The sequence below is a fragment of the Scyliorhinus canicula genome, chromosome 19, assembly GCF_902713615.1.
Source record: "Scyliorhinus canicula chromosome 19, sScyCan1.1, whole genome shotgun sequence".
NCBI classification, from domain to species: domain Eukaryota; kingdom Metazoa; phylum Chordata; class Chondrichthyes; order Carcharhiniformes; family Scyliorhinidae; genus Scyliorhinus; species Scyliorhinus canicula.
In genome coordinates, this window is record NC_052164.1 from 77,312,056 (window position 1) to 77,328,144 (window position 16,089).

A 16,089-nucleotide genomic window follows, 5' to 3' on the forward strand; every position below is an offset into this window, starting at 1 on the left:
CTTTGGCATGGTGACGGAAGCAAACTTTCTTTGTTTTAATTAGATTCATTCAACTTGAAATTAGTTACAAGGATAAAATTGTTATACAAATAAGATTCTGTATGCGTGTGTTTGCATTTCACCTACTGTGGCATCAAGGAGCCCGAGCAAAACTAGTTGGAACCATATCACGAAAAATGGTTATGGTTGTTTGAGGTGCAGGATTTCCTCCGGATACTCTCCCACCATCTTCAGGTGCTTCATTTATGACCTTCCTTCCACCTTAAGGTCAGACGTTAAGAGGCTGGATTCTCCGTAGCCCGACGTCGGAATTGTGATCGCCGATCGGGTGGGGAATGGATTCCGACGCCGGAATCGGGTTCCTTGATCTCCTTGGGGGTGGGTAGGGGGGGAGTTGTCCTGAACTCCATAGGGGGGGTGGGGAAGGGGGTCTTTCACACACCACCCTGACTTGGAAATATATCGCCGCTCCTGATGTGTTGGGTAAGCAGGGTCTGCTGCGTTTACTGCAGCAGTGAGAGAGACAGGCTTCCAACACTTGAAGAAATGCAACTCGATTTTATTGATCTCTTAACTATCATACATACTTTAACTGTGGCTTGACACTATGCTGACTTGACTGGAGACCTGAGGCTAACCTGACCAGACTATCTTACTACCACATGGTGTATGTTCTAGTTGCTGCTCACGGGCTCTGACTGTCTCAGAGGCTGGATCCCAAGAGAGCGGGACAACTAGTGCCCTCTGGCTTTATAGTGGCCGTGTCCTGTCTGGTGATTGGCTGCTGTATTCTGTGTGTTCATTGGTCATCCTGTGTGTGAAACGCTGCCTGTCTGTGTACCATCATATACTGTGTGTATATTATGACAGCTCCTTCACTGTCGCTGCGGCAAAATCCTGCACCTCCTTCCCTAATATCATTGTGGGTGTACCTACACCCCAGGGACTGCAGCGGCTCAAGAAGGCAACTTACCACCACCTTCTGAAGAGCAACTCGGGATGGGCAATAAATGCCCTAACCAACGATGTCCACATTCCACAAATGAATTTACTAAAAATCTAGCACTCGGGTCAATTTTGGAAAAATGCCACCAATAGTGTTTTAACAATTCCTACTCAGGTCTTTATTAGGTGTGTGTATGTAGGTACTTCACACTTCATGATTCCAGTATGAATACTATATAACAGTGGTGCACATGGGAGACTTCCACTAATTCAACCTTTGTGCTCAACTGTCCATGCCCACGACCGCTAAAGCATTGTATTTTTTCTCTTCATTCATGAGCTGTGGACAAAACTGGCTAGGCGAGCATTTATTGCCTATTCCTTGAGAAGGTGCTGAAGAGGTGCCTTCTTGAACTGTTGCAGCCCATGTACTGCACTCATCCAGGCAAGTGGAGAGGATTCCATCATACTCCGGACTTGTTCCTTGTAAATGGTGGACAGGCTTTGGGCAATTTGGAGGTGACTTACTCGCCGCAGTGTTTCTAGCCTCTGACCTGCTCTAGTATCCACAGTACTCATATGAAAATGAAAATCGCTTATTGTCACAAGTCGGCTTCAAATGAAGTTACTGTGAAAAGCCCCTAGTTGCTACATTCCGGCACCTGTTCGGGGAGGCTGGTATGGGAATATGGCTGGGTCCATTTCAGTTTCTGGTCAATGGTAACCCCCAGGATTTTGGCATTGGGGGATTCAGCAATGGTAATGCCATTGAATGGCAAATAAACATCACTGAGAGCAGAATATCAACATAGAGTCAGTAAAACAAACTTCACTTTTTTCACTCACTTCTTTTAACCAAGGTTATACAGACTTCACAAACACTTCTCATTGTTGTATCATTATAAACGTAGCATAGTGGTTAACACTGTTGCTTCACAGCGCCCGTGTCCCAGGTTTGATTCCCGGCTTGGGTCACTGTCTGTGCAGAGCCTGCACATTCTCCCCGTGTCTGCGTGGGTTTCCTCCGGGTGCTCCGGTTTCCTCCCACAAGTCCCGAAAGATGTGCTGTTAGGTAATTTGGACATTCTGAATTCTCCCTCTGTGTACCCGAACAGGTGCCGGAATGTGGGGCTGAGGGGATTTTCACAGTAACTTCATTGCTGTGTTAATGTAAGCCTACTTGTGACAATAAAGATTATTATTGTTATTATCTCTGAGAGGCATGGGTGACTGAATTTTCTCATTCCACATTCCCTCATCTGAAAGGACATGCTTCCCTTAACTCTGCTTACACGATGCATGCAACAATCTTCCGAAAACAATTTTATCTGATTGTGTTCCAATTCGACCAACAGTCCAGGACACAGAGATTCTTGAGTAGTGAACTCTGCTCCCGAAAGTGGTAGACACAAGTACTCCATATTAGGTTATATTGTAACTCAATTATAATAGGCTCTATTTCTGATTTACATAGGTATGCACTGCCTATAAAAGTACAAGTAATGTTCTCCTGTTTGTTTGAAAAGTACAGATCATTAAATGAGATTGGACAGAAAGTTCCCAGTTCAGTTCCTGATTTTTAACGTTTTGGGTGATCTCAGCTCAGGTTGTATTGTGAATTTGTGATTAGTCTGGATTCCTACTTCTGGTCAACATCGAGGGCCGAAGGGCCTGTTCTGTGCTGTACTGTTCTATGTCACTATCATATGCCCCAGCAGATGGTGAATTCTTCTGGATGTATGACGAACACTGGATCAGACTGGATTGATGGTGGACACATAGTCAAACAGTATGACGTAGAAAGTTAGTCGGGAGAGTTCTCCACTTGAGGGACTAAGTGCTGACACCAGGACTGAATCGCGAGTGTTCTATGTGATCAAAAGCAGTGCAGAGCCCTGGAGCGATTCGGGTCCTGTTAATGGCCTAGCACCGGCACCATGTAGAACTCACACACTTCCAATGCATTCTGACCCTCATCCCAGCCAAGATGATGGCATGATTACGCTGGAGCATGCCCATTCCGTTGATGGGTCGGCTAGGACAGATGGTACCTGGGGTAGGGTGGCCTTGGGGAGCACCCATACGACCCGTGGTGCTAGGTTCCCAGTGGGCAGTCAGTGGCGTACACAGTGGCTGTCTTGCAGTCTGCGACAATGGTGGTCCATGCTCGGCCACCGCCTACCTCCGAGCCGTCCCCTGCTACTCCCCCCCCCCCTCCCCCCCCGCCCTTCACAGGTGCTCCCCGGCCAGCAGTATAATGTCAGCACACTATTGTGATGTTGGACACTATTTATATCCACTTCTGCACCCTCAGCAGCCATGGTGCCAGTTTCCCGATTTGAAAAACCACAAGTGAACCTCGCCGTCCGTAATTCCTCCTGGCGGAGGCAGAGCATGATACACAATTGGCCTTTACTGGGCAGCACGGTAGCATGGTGGTTAGCATAATGCTTCACAGCTCCAGGGTCCCAGGTTCGATTCCCGGCTGGGTCACTGTCTGTGCGGAGTCGGCACGTCCTCCCCCTGTGTGCGTGGGTTTCCTCCGGGTGCTCCGGTTTCCTCCCACAGTCCAAAGCTGTGCGGGTTAGGTGGATTGGCCATGCTAAATTGCCCGTAGTGTCCTAAAAAGTAAGGTTAAGGGGGGGGGGGGGGGGGGTTGTTGGGTTGCGGGTATGGGGTGGATGCGTGGGTTTGAGCAGGTTGATCATTGCTCGGCACAACATCGAGGGCCGAAGGGCCTGTTCTGTGCTGTAATGTTCTATGTTCTATGTTCTAATTTGCATACCCATGCCGCAAGCAGTGTAGAATCCATTCACGTTGCTATCGAGGGACTGGAGCATGGCATTCCGTTTGGCGCCTGGCACCAACCTCGATTTGGAGTTACTTATCTAGAATGTTTTTTACCCTCATTTGGTCTTGGGTATTTGCAGGGCTGGGTAGATTGGGGTGGGCAAGAAGATGTCTGGTCATGATATGCAATGTGTCATTGTATGGTGATGGCCTGATGCACCAGCTCGAATATTCTGCCTGTCAATTGGATGTAGCATTTGCTGTCAACGCCATGCAAAGTTGTGGATGAGCATTGGAAGGTGTGTGGAGCCACACTCTACCAGCTCAATACTTTCTGGTGCGGAGAGAAAAGGGACGGTAATACACCGTTACAAAGATTTTCAGCAATGCCACTGTTCTGTATAGAATGTTATTATGGGTGTAACTAATGGAGGGATGAAATACACCTTCCCTTCTAAATCGTTATGCTGTAGATTAAGTCCTCCACTCAACTTTCCACCCCAAATCCCAGATTTGGCCCTGATGTTTCCCTGTATGTGGTTAAAGCTCATCCAATTCAACATGACAACATACAAACCAACTGTAATAAAAGCAAAATACGGTGGAGGCTGGAAATCTGAAATAAAAACAGAAAATACTGGAAAAACTCAACAGATCCGCCAGCGTCTGTGGAGAGAGAAAAAAAAGTTAGCGTTTTGAGAAGAGTCTCTAGAGTTATACGGACTTGAAACGTTAATTCCGTTTCTCTCTCCACAGATGCAGCCAGATGCTGAGTTTATCCAACATTATCTGGTTTTATTACGAGCCAATGGGCTTTTGAGAAAGGGACATCTAGACTCGAAACAAACTCTGTACACAGGTGCTGTCAGAACTGCTGACATTGTCCAGCATTTTGTTACAGATCCCAGCATCCACAGTAATTTGCTTTTATCCTGGTGTTCACAGAGTATTGTGCTTGTTATTATGCGCTCAATTCTGGAATTTTAAAAATATGTTTTGGTTGTGACGTAAACCAGTCTATCCTGCCAGGAAAGTTATTAAATCTCAGTGACTGAAGAACCCCCCGCAACCACAATAAACTAGAATGTTCTGTTCAATAAATAAAACTCATTTGTGATCACGACATACTTGTATGGGATCTTACCCTGAAAGTGTACCTGCGAGCAAAATCTGCTTAATTGATGGAACTGTTGGAACAGAAGAACAATACATTACTTTTATTTTGGTACAGATCAACATTTTGTAACATTCATGTTGTTGCACTGAATTTGTAAAGAAGGCAGTTTTTGGGGAACATATTCTTCAACAAAGATTAACTTCTAATGTTAATCTATGAAATTGAACAGGAGTAGGTCTCTTTGCCCCTTGATTCTGTGCTTCCATTCAGTAAGTGACTGATTTGCGACTTAGCTCCATTTAGCCGCCTTTGCCTCACACCCCTTTAAAATCTTTAGTTAACAAAAATCTATCAATCATAGATTTAATATGAACAATTGACCTAGCATCAATTGCTGACTGCGGGAGAGAGTTTGCAGCACTCCAGGTGTGGTCTGACCGGAGTATTTTTTATGTAGTTAAAGCATGACTTCGAACCCTCTGGATTCCATTCTTCTAGATATAGAGCCCAGGGGCGGGATTCGCCGACCCCCCCCCCCCCCCCCCCCCCCCGGTCGAGAATCGCCTGGGGGGGCGGCTGACGAATTCTCAGGCGCCAGGGATTTGGCGGGACGGGAATAGCGCCGCGATGGTCGGCGGCCGCTGGCAGTGTGCCCCCCCAGTGATTATCCGGTCCGTGATGGGCCGAGTGGCCGCCCGTTTATGGCCTGTCCCGCCTGCGTAAATTAGAGTAGGTACTTACCGGTGGGATCTGGCTCTGCGTGCGGCCTCCGGGGGGTGCGGGGGATCTGGCCCCTGGGGGTGTCCCCATGGTGGCCTGGCCCGCGGTCGGGGCCCACCGATCCGCGGGCGGGCCTGTGCCTTGGGGGCACTCTGTTCCTCCACGTTGGCTGCTGTGGACCTCGGCGATGGCCGACGCAGAGATGAGCCCCCCTGTGCATGCGCTGGAATGACGTCAGCACACACTGGCGCTCTCGCGCATGCGTCAACTCGTGCCGGCCGGCAGAGGCCCTTCGGTGCCGGTTCACGTGGCGCCAAGTCCCTTCCGTGCCGGCCAACGCGGCGCAAACCACTCCGGCGCCGGCCTATTCCCTGAAGGTGCTGAGGATTCTGCACTTTCGGGCCGGCCCGACGCTGGAGTGGTTCACGCCACTCCTTCGCACCGGTGTTGCCCGCCCCACCGATTCCCGCAGAATCCCGCCCCAGTTTTTTGATTACTTTTTGTGCCTGTTCTTGACATTTTCTGTTTTCCCCAGACCCTTCACAATCTCTTGGGAGTACCACTGTCGTTCACCTTTCACCATTTAGAAAGTACCCTGAATACTTCCTTGTTTGGTTCTTACATTTGCCTTCATTGAAATCCGTTAGCCATAGTTTTGCCCATTTATCTAATCTCTAGCTTCCATTGATACTGTTTGTACAATACTATCTACCTTTGTGTTATCGGCAAATCTGGATGTGGGGCTTTAAATCCCATCACCCAAGCCATTAGTGAATACAGTGAATATCTGAAGCCACACTGCAGATCCTTATGGGATGTCACTGTATGACGCACCGTGCTGATTAGAGTGGCTGCTCATCTGCCACCCACTGCTCAGCTAATTTCCTAACCGGGTCAATAAATTGCCTTTAATTCCATGAGCTTCAACTTTATCAACATCCTTCCCCATACATGAAATCTATAGACATTCCTCTGTCTGCTTCACACCGTCACTGGAGATAGCTTTGCACAATATGCCTGGCATTCTGCAAAATTATCTCAGATAGTTGGCTGGAATATTGAATCAGAAGCAAGCTAGCAGTGCTGTGTTTTCTACATTCGTAGCCGGCTGCTTTACCTCTGGAAATTATTTTTCACCAGTAATCACAATCAACGAAAACGACTTGAAGTTAAATTAGGAATCTTTCAGTTGTTGCATGTGAGTCAGATTATTTATTTTAACCTATTGCTTCTGCTAATTTCTATGCAATCCTATTCTCTGCAGTTATTTCAGTCTTCTTTTAAAATAAACAGGCTAAATTGGCATCGGTTTATGCATTTATCAAAGTCCGCTTTCACTTACTGGAATATGTCACTGTCCTGACTGGCTTCAATTGAAACTGTTGAGATGAGAGCGCAGTGAAATGTGATGCATCAAAGCGATTGGCACCAAGTTGTCATAGTTCAGAAATATGTTAGCTTGGTCAGGGTTTGGATTAGGGGTGCTGATACCTTCAACCTTGATTGTCGCGCTTTTTAAAAATAGCTTCTTCCTTTTACATGGATATTATTTATGGGAATTTGAAAATGAAATTAAATGAAAATCGGTTATTGTCACGAGTAGGCTTCAATGAAGTTACTGTGAAAAGCCCCTAGTCGCCACATTCCGGCGCCTGTCCGGCGAGGCTGGTACGGGAATCGAACCGTGCTGCTGGCCTGCTGTAAAAGCCAGCGATTTAGCTGAGTGAGCTAAACCAGCCCCTGGCGGAATTTCAGTTCTTGTGGAACATTGGGAAGATTCCTCTTGAGTTTTTTTTTAACGTTTTCTTTCTTTATGCAGTATGGTGCCCACATTGAAAATTGATGTATATCAGAGAACATAGACCATGCAGTGCAGAAGGAGGCCATTCAGCCCATCGACACACTTAAGCCCTCACTTCCACCCTATCCCCGTAACCCAATAACCCCATCTAACCTTTTTGGTCACTAAGGGCAAGTTATCATGGCCAATCCACCTTACCTCCACGTCTTTGGACTGTGGCAGGAAACTGGAGCACCCGGAGGAAACCCACGCAGACACGGGGAGAACGTGCAAATTCCGCACAGAGAGTGATCCAGCGGGGAATCGAACCTGGGACCCTGGCGCTGTGAAGCCACAGTGCTAGCCACTTGTGCTACCGTGCTGCCTATAGGTGTCTTGTGTTCTACTTATTTTAGTGTGGTTTACATTTATGGGAGTATTGGTTGCAGAATGTTGTTTATTTCGGGGAGTGAGAGGGACGAGACACATTCACCTATCTTCAAGGGAACAAGGAATGCGAACAGCAAAGGGAAGTGGGTTTGAGGAATGACAGTAACAGACTTGGGGCAGAATTCTCCCATCCCGCCAGTGGCGGATTTGGTGGGGAGTGGGAATGAATAATCTAGCGGGAGCCAAAATGCCGGAAACCTGCCAGCGTTGCAATTCTTCCAATGTTGGCGGGGGGGGGGGGGGGGGGGGGGGGGGGGCGTCTGTCTTCCTATTGGTCAACATTTGAATTTTGTGAATGCTTATTAAAATAGATGCCCGCTGGTATCCTGTCAAGTGTTCCAAACTCGCGGCCATTGAAATTACATTGGTCTAAAACGCGATTGATAAAGAGTGGTGTGAACAAGGCAGTCTTCATGGACAGCTCCCTGCTGTTAGACCCATGGACTCTCCTGTGTCACTGAGTCGGATCAGTGCTGCACCTGGGGCTGGGGAGTATCAGGGTTTCCTTCACCCGCATTCCCCCCCGCCCCCCCCGGTGCCCATCACCAGTGTCTATCTGGACACTAGTGTGCAATGGGACCCATGCAGCCACCGCAGCAGGGGTCCAAATTTCGACCTGGGGTGGAGTATGTGATGGGGCCAGGAAGGGTGGGGAGAGGAGGAGGTGGGCGTGGTGTGGATGTGATCTGATAAGGGCAAGACAGGCAACATGAAATGAAGGCTATGCAAGGGAGGGGGTAGGCCAGGTCTCATGGTGGCAGGCAGAGGTGGGTGAAGGAGATGAACAATGGAAGGCAGAGGGAAGAACGAGGGAGGGAAGTTGGAACCTGACAAAGCTGCATGAAAATGCCGACCACAAGGGGGTCAAATAGATATCACATGGTTTATTGGAAGGAGATGCACAAAAATTCTAGATGCAGTGGCTCGATGTCCAAGTGGACCATGGGGACTTCATAGGCTCCAGGCTTGAGGGGAGGGTGGTTGAATGAAGGATCAGATATCTTCTTGAGGTTTGCTCGCCTTTTCCCTCTGGGATGCCGACATCCTGCACAGTCTGGTGAAGATAGGTGGGATGGAGAGAGTGATATGAGTGAGCTGGACTGGTATTTCAATATGGCCCCGGGATCTTCAAACCCACCAGCTACCAGCCCATCAGAGGAGTCAGAGGAGAACTAGTCTGTGCATAATTAATGAGATTCAAAGCGCAGATCCCGCCATTCCGGTCAGAGAGATAGATGCCGCAGAACCATCTGCAATTGCACTCTGTCTCACAAATGGAGAATTCTGCTGCCCATAGTGTCTGGTGGCCATGCGTTCTTGTTCGCATGCATGTTTGCATGTACGCATGTGTGAGCAAGGTAGAGCTCTTCTAGCCGCGGTTCTTATCATTTTTATCTGTGGCCATTGAATCCCTACAAGAGGCCAGTCGGCCCATTGATCCTCTGAAAGAACATTCTATCTGGGCATACACCCCCACCCTTTCCCTGTAAACCCTTAACCCCACCAATCTTTGGAGACTAAAGGACATTTCAGCTTGGCCAATCCACCTCACCAGCACATCTTTGGACTGTGGGAGAAACCAGAGCACCTGGAGGAAACACACGCAGACACGGGGAGAAAGTCACCCAGTCAGTCACTCAGGGTTGGAATCGAACCCGAGCCCCTGGTGCTGTGAGGCAACAGTGCTAACCATGATGCAACTGCGTGTTGAATTAATTTACCAATCATTTACCTATTCTGAAAGTTTATTAATGTTCTCCTTCAATTTGTTGTGGTCCTCCTCAGTATTGACTACTCCCCCCCCCCCCCCCCCCACCCCCCCACCCCCCCCCCCCACCCCCCCATTCTATCGCTCTCCAAATTTGGCGTCATTTGCAAACTTAGAAATTGTATTTTGATTACAAAGTCTAAAAGGTTGTGAATAGCAGTGTTCCCAACATTAAACCTTGTGGAATAACACTGCCCACCTTCTGCCACTTTGTATAGACTACTCTTTATTCCCACTCTCTGCTTTCTGTCTTCAGGCCAGCTGGCAATCCATTCTGCCACTCGCAGCTGACCCACATTTCCTGAATTTACGCGCTGGTCTATTATGGAGCAAATTATGAAGGCCTATTGAATTATATCTACTACATTACTCTTTTCTACTCTCTCTGTTACCTCCTCAAGGCTGCTTTGGCAAGATTTTCCAGTTTGAAAATCATGTTGACTAATCATTGATCATTATTATATTTTTCAATTCTAGATGTTCTTTTATTCTGTCTTTTAGTCGTGAATCCTTTGCTTTTCCTACCACTGGTCTATATTTCCCTGGGCATGTTCTATCCCCCTTCTCAAATAGACAAATTACCTGAGCTATCCTTTGCCACTTTTATTGCCTCTGACATCTGGTTCCTAGCTTATTTTAAGAATACGAGGATGTAATCTATTTGGACCAAAATTTTATCCTTTTGAGTTTGTTTAGTTTATTCAATATAATCCCCTTTTTATTTTAAATGCAACTACCTCATTGCTCATCTCACATGCCTACCCATTCTATTTGCCTGGTAAATGCTGTTGCACAATAATTAATGAATATTTCTGCTACCTCTCTATTGCTGCTTGTGGTATTATGTTATCTATTGCTTCATTGTTTATTCCCATTGCAGCCTTTCCTACTTTTATTATGCTTGTAAAATGTTTGCGAGTTTGTTTTATGTTCTCTAGTTATTGAATTTTGTAGTTTATCTTTGTCTTCCTAATTGTTTTTGTTAACTGTCTCTCCTAATCTCTTTGTATTGTCTCTTCTCTGTTATCCATATGCCTTTCCTAACTCTCAATTGTTCCCTTATCCCTTTAGTCAACCATGGAGTCCCATGAGTGTTTAGATGTGAACTAGTTAAGTTAACAAACACTCCATTTCCTCCAATGTGGTTGCAGACTTGTGTTCATAGCGCAGGATGCAGTGCATATGGCCGGGGCCAGGCTGATGGGAGAAGGTGTGCTTTGATGAGGTGGTTGTTGCATTAAAGTATTACAACACCGTTTTATAACACCCTGAATTAAAGTATTACAACACCCTGCATTTAAGTATTACAACGCCCTGATAGTTTGGAAATTGCCAATTGGAGTTAATAACATGGAATTTGTTTGCATCACAGCATCGAAATACCTGTTCAGACTGAAAACAAATCCTTGTCAATTTCCAGTTTTTCTGTTGCTGGTCATGGCAAAATCTTTATTTTCCATCACCGAGATTATTGGTTTTCAGCTTTTGATTTTCATGCATAGGAACAGGGGGAGAATGTTCCGTCATTTGATCTCGTCATCCACATTTAGCTGCCTTTGCTTCACAATCATTGATACCCCACTCCAATAAAAACCTCTTGTCCTCTTCACCCATGCTCTCTACCACTCTCCAGAATAATGCAATGTGTTTTAGGTGTAAACTTGCTGTGCATAACATCTACCAAACATTTCATAACTTAAGAACTTTCTAGAAGCCGGGTGGTACGGTTGCGCAGTGGTTAGTAGTTTTGCCTCACGGCAGCGAGGATCCGGGTTTGATCCTGGCCCCGGGTCACTGACCGTGTGGAGTTTGTAACTTCTCTCCATGCTTGCGTGGGTCTCACCCCCACAACCCAAAGATGTGCAGGTTAGATGGATTGGCCATGCTAAATTGCCCCTTAATTGGAAAAAAAAAAATTGGGTACTTTAAATTTATGTACAAAAATAAATTTTCATGGAGTAGGGAAGACCAATAGATCTAGCAAATCGCTTTCCTTGACCTTAATCTCTCCCGTTCCAATAAGCATTTTTCACTGCTTAACAGTGACCTTCAGAAAATTGCTGGGTCAGTGGTAAACACACAACATTACACTGTTTATAGTAAACATCATATGATGTGACAGATCATAAGCTTTGCAGATCGCCTTGCCAGTTTGTGTGCTCTGAAGATGTCCTCTCTCCTGGACAAAGGTATTGGTCGACAACTCTTCCTTTTATTCCTGTAGTTCTTTACTTATACAATCCACCGGGCAGCACGGTGGCCTAGTGGATAGCACAGCTGCCTCACAGCACTGAGGTCCTAGGTTCGAATCCCGGCTCTGGGTCACTGTCCGTGTGGAGTTTGCACATTCTCCCCGTGTCTGCGTGGGTTTCGCCCCCACACCCCAAAAAAATGTGCAGAGTAGGTGGCTTGGCCACGCTAAATTGTCCCTTAATTGGAAAAAATAATTGGGTAATCTAAATTTTTTTAAAAACCTATGCAATCCACTCAATTAATACTTATATTGTTGGCCATTGTTGTGATTTTCTATTCATGCGGCAAGCCCTGGGACCAGGGAATTTCAGCAATACTTTGGAATGAAATTGTTTTCCAAATTCTTCCCAAGTTGGTGTAGGTGTCAGAGAATCAACCAGTTCAGTAGGAGGGATAGAATTGTTTGCAGAGCTGAAGCTAGCATGAGCAGATATGGTTCACTGTAAAAGACTGCATTGCTCAGAACTCAAAGGGATGCGAAGCTGCTGCTGCTGTCCGTCATTACTGAAATTAGCTATCCAAATGTTGTGTAATGGAGTATTTTACAAAAGCACCTTAAAATTGTATTTAATGCTTGCTTCCGCCGCCTACCTGAGTTGCTTTAGAAAGGCAACCAAAAATGTTCAGCGGTTAATGAGAGTTATGTAAACGTTCCAAAGCATTGGGATTGAAATGACTGTGTTGGCAGGCTGCTGCATTACGACAGATCTTTAATTTGTTTTGCGAAAACTGCAGTGGAAAATGGTACGATGTGAGATCCAGGTTTATGCTGGGCGTTGATGTCCCAGTTTCAGTGGTTAGAAAATAACGAGTTTTCACTTGGCCTTTCCATTTGTTAGTAATAAGAGTGAACCTTAAACGTCACATGATTAAGCACCATGGGCTGAATTCTCCGTTGCGAGTCGGCCCAGCTACCGCCGCGATATTCCCGTTGCTTGTCAATGGAATTTCCCCTTTAAACCAACCCAACCCGCCAGGAGTCCCGCAGGCAGGGGTTCGCTGCCGGCAGGACCAGAGAATACTGCCACCAGCGAACGGCTGGGGAACCCCACCCCAAATTTTAATGGTTTCGTAAGGTACAGCAGAAATTGAGGTTGAAATAGTCAAATCTTGCTTTTGGTGGTGTAGATTGTATTCTTTCTTTTCAAATTCTGCCAGTGGAAATCCACTGAGCTATTTACAGCTTGGGGTGTATTTTGGGATTTTTATGGTGAACGTTTTCTATCTGAGATGACTCACAAAATGACTTTGAATGAAACCTTCTGTCCATTTACTGGTATATATATGTCCTACCCACACTCAGGGACATATTAATCAGAAGATAGTGTGATGAAATGGGTGGTATTAAAATTGAAAATTGCTTATTGTCACGAGTAGGCTTCAAATGAAGTTACTGTGAAAAGCCCCTAGTCGCCACATTCCGGCGCCTGTTCGGGGAGGCTGTTACGGGAATCAAACCGTGCTGCTGGCTTGCCTTGGTCTGCTTTCAAAGCCAGCGATTAGCTCTGTGAGCTAAACAGCCCCTATATATTGAGTACTGAAATTTCAATAGGCTATGTTCATTAGTCAATACTACTGTGGCCTATGCAGCTTCAGAAGAGGAGACAAGCCATCGTCCAGTGTTCACACCAGCAAGCAACTGAGACAACTGTTGAAACTTAGAAGTTTGGTCCGACTATAGTAAGACATTAAGAATGGTCCTACGACCAAAGTTAACATGTCCAGTTTGATACCAGTGTAGTGTTACAAGTCGCAACCCTTTGAGTTTACCGATCATGGCTTATCACTTTAATATCTTTGACCTCATGATTCACGGTCAAAGGTACCGCTTCTCCTTTTCGGTGACCTCACGACCCTATGTACTGCTTGATATCCTTTCAAGTTGCCGACCATCTCAAATCACGAACTGTAACTTTATCTTTAAATTCACACACTCTTGCTGAAAACGTGGATTTCCAACTATGTCCGACCCGGGTGAACCAGCCCCCCCCCCACTCGTTTTCACATCCGTTTAACACTGCTTTGTTCCTTCATACACTGAGTGATTATTTGTTTGTTTCTTTATTGCATTTTTATTTGGTATTGCTCTTTTTAAAAACAATTATATTTTATTAAATTAGAATACAAATCTCAGGAAAGAAGTTGGAGATTTATTTATCTAATTAATTATAATTTTTAAGGGCCCTTCAGAGATTCACGGGCCCCTTCTTGGTTCTCCGGGCCCCGGACCGATGTACCGGCTGAACCAAGACTACTGCTTGATATCCGTTGAAGTTGCCGACCATCTCAAATCACGAATTGTAACTTTATCTTTAAATTCACACACTCTGGCTGAAAACATGGAATTTCCTTAATTATGCCCGACCCGCGCTCCCCTATTCCACATCATTCCATTACCTCCCCTGCTTCGTTCCTTTTCATGCACTGCTTATTTGTGTCCTGTTTTCTTTTTTTTCTTATTCCTTTTTATTACTAAAACAGTTGTCTGTGTTTGTTTCCTTATTGCATTTTTATTTGATATAGGGGGCCCACTTCATCAGGGGCCCACTTGCCATCGGGCAAGCTGACACCCTGGCCAGTCCGCCACTGACTGAAAGTTACACTCTTAAGTTTAGCAGAATAGTACTTCAAACCCCATATTCTGAATCATTCATTTGGATTTATTCTGTGCAATTAGAACAATGCCCACGGACCGAGGTGAAGCGTTAATTTGTGTAAAGAGAAAAATAAATGAAACTATAACACATCTAAAAAAAAATACAATGTTGCTGAATGAATAAAATGTCTGTGCTGAAATGCCAGGGCCAAAATCAAAGGGTGCATGGGTAACGAAGGAGAGACTGTTTCATTGCCTCGTAGGTCAATAATTGAAGAACACAGATTTAAAATAATTGTCCAAAGAAGAGTAGCCTTGAGGAGCAACATGTTCTTGCACTCGTTACGATGTACTGCCTCAGTGTGGTTGAAGCAGATTCGATCAACCATTCAAAAGGGAGTAATTGTTGCGGTTGGAAGCTTATGCAGGTCAATGAGCACCTAGAGTGAGACTTAGGGTGGAATTATCCAGCCCTTCCCATTGGCGAGATCTTAGAATAGGACACAACCAATGAGCAGTCAAGACACTCAGGGGTGGTATCTCACTGTAAAAGGGATGAGACACTCACACACCGCCTCTTTCCACAGACCAATATCTACAGAGCGAATGACTTTCACTTTAATAATGGAGAGGGATAGGTGCGTGCAACAGGGCAAGGTTTACAATTGGGGGAAGGTTAATACAATGCTGTCAGACAAGAACTGAAGTGCATAAGTTGGGAACATAGGCTGTCAGGGAAGGACACAAGTGAAATGTGGAACTTGTTCAAGGAACAGGTACTATGTGTCTTTGATATGTATGCCCCTGTCAGGCAGGGAAGAGATCGTCAAGCGAGGGAACCATGGTTGACAAGAGAGATTGAATGTCTTGTTAAGAGGAAGAAGGAGACTTATGTAAGGCTGGGGAAACAAGGTTCAGACAGGGCGCTGGAGGGATACAAGATAGCCAGGAGGGAACTGAAGAAAGGGATTAGGAGAGCTAAGAGAGGACATGAAAAACCTTTGGCGGGTAGGATCAAGGAAAGTCCCATGGCCTTTTACACATATGTAAGAAATATGAGAATGACGAGAGCGAGGGTAGGTCCGATCAAGGACAGTAGCGTGAGATTGTGTATTGAGTCTGAAGAGATAGGAGAGGTCTTGAACGTGTACTTTTCTTCAGTATTTACAAATAAATTGGAGAGGACAGTGTGAAACAGACTGGTAAGCTCGAGGAGATACTTGTTAGGAAGGAAGATGTGTTGGGCATTTTGAAAAACTTGAGGATAGACAAGTCCCCCGGGCCTGACGGGATATATCCAACGATTCTATGGGAACAAGAAATGAAATTGCAGAGCCATTGGCAATGATCTTTTCATCCTCACTGTCAGCAGCGGTGGTACCAGAGGATTGGAGAGTGGCGAATGACGTGCCCCTGTTCAAAAAAGGGAATAGGGATAACCCTGGGACTTACAGGCCAGTTAGTCTTACTTTGTGGTGGGCAAAGTAATGGAAAGGGTACTGAGGGATAGGATTTCTGAGCATCTGTAAAAACACTGCTTGATCAGGGATAATCAGCACGGATTTGTGAGGGGTAGGTCTTGCCTTACAAGTCTTATTGAATTCTTTGAGGAGGTGACCAAGCATGTGGATGACTGTAAAGTAGTGGATGTAGCGTACATGAACTTTAGT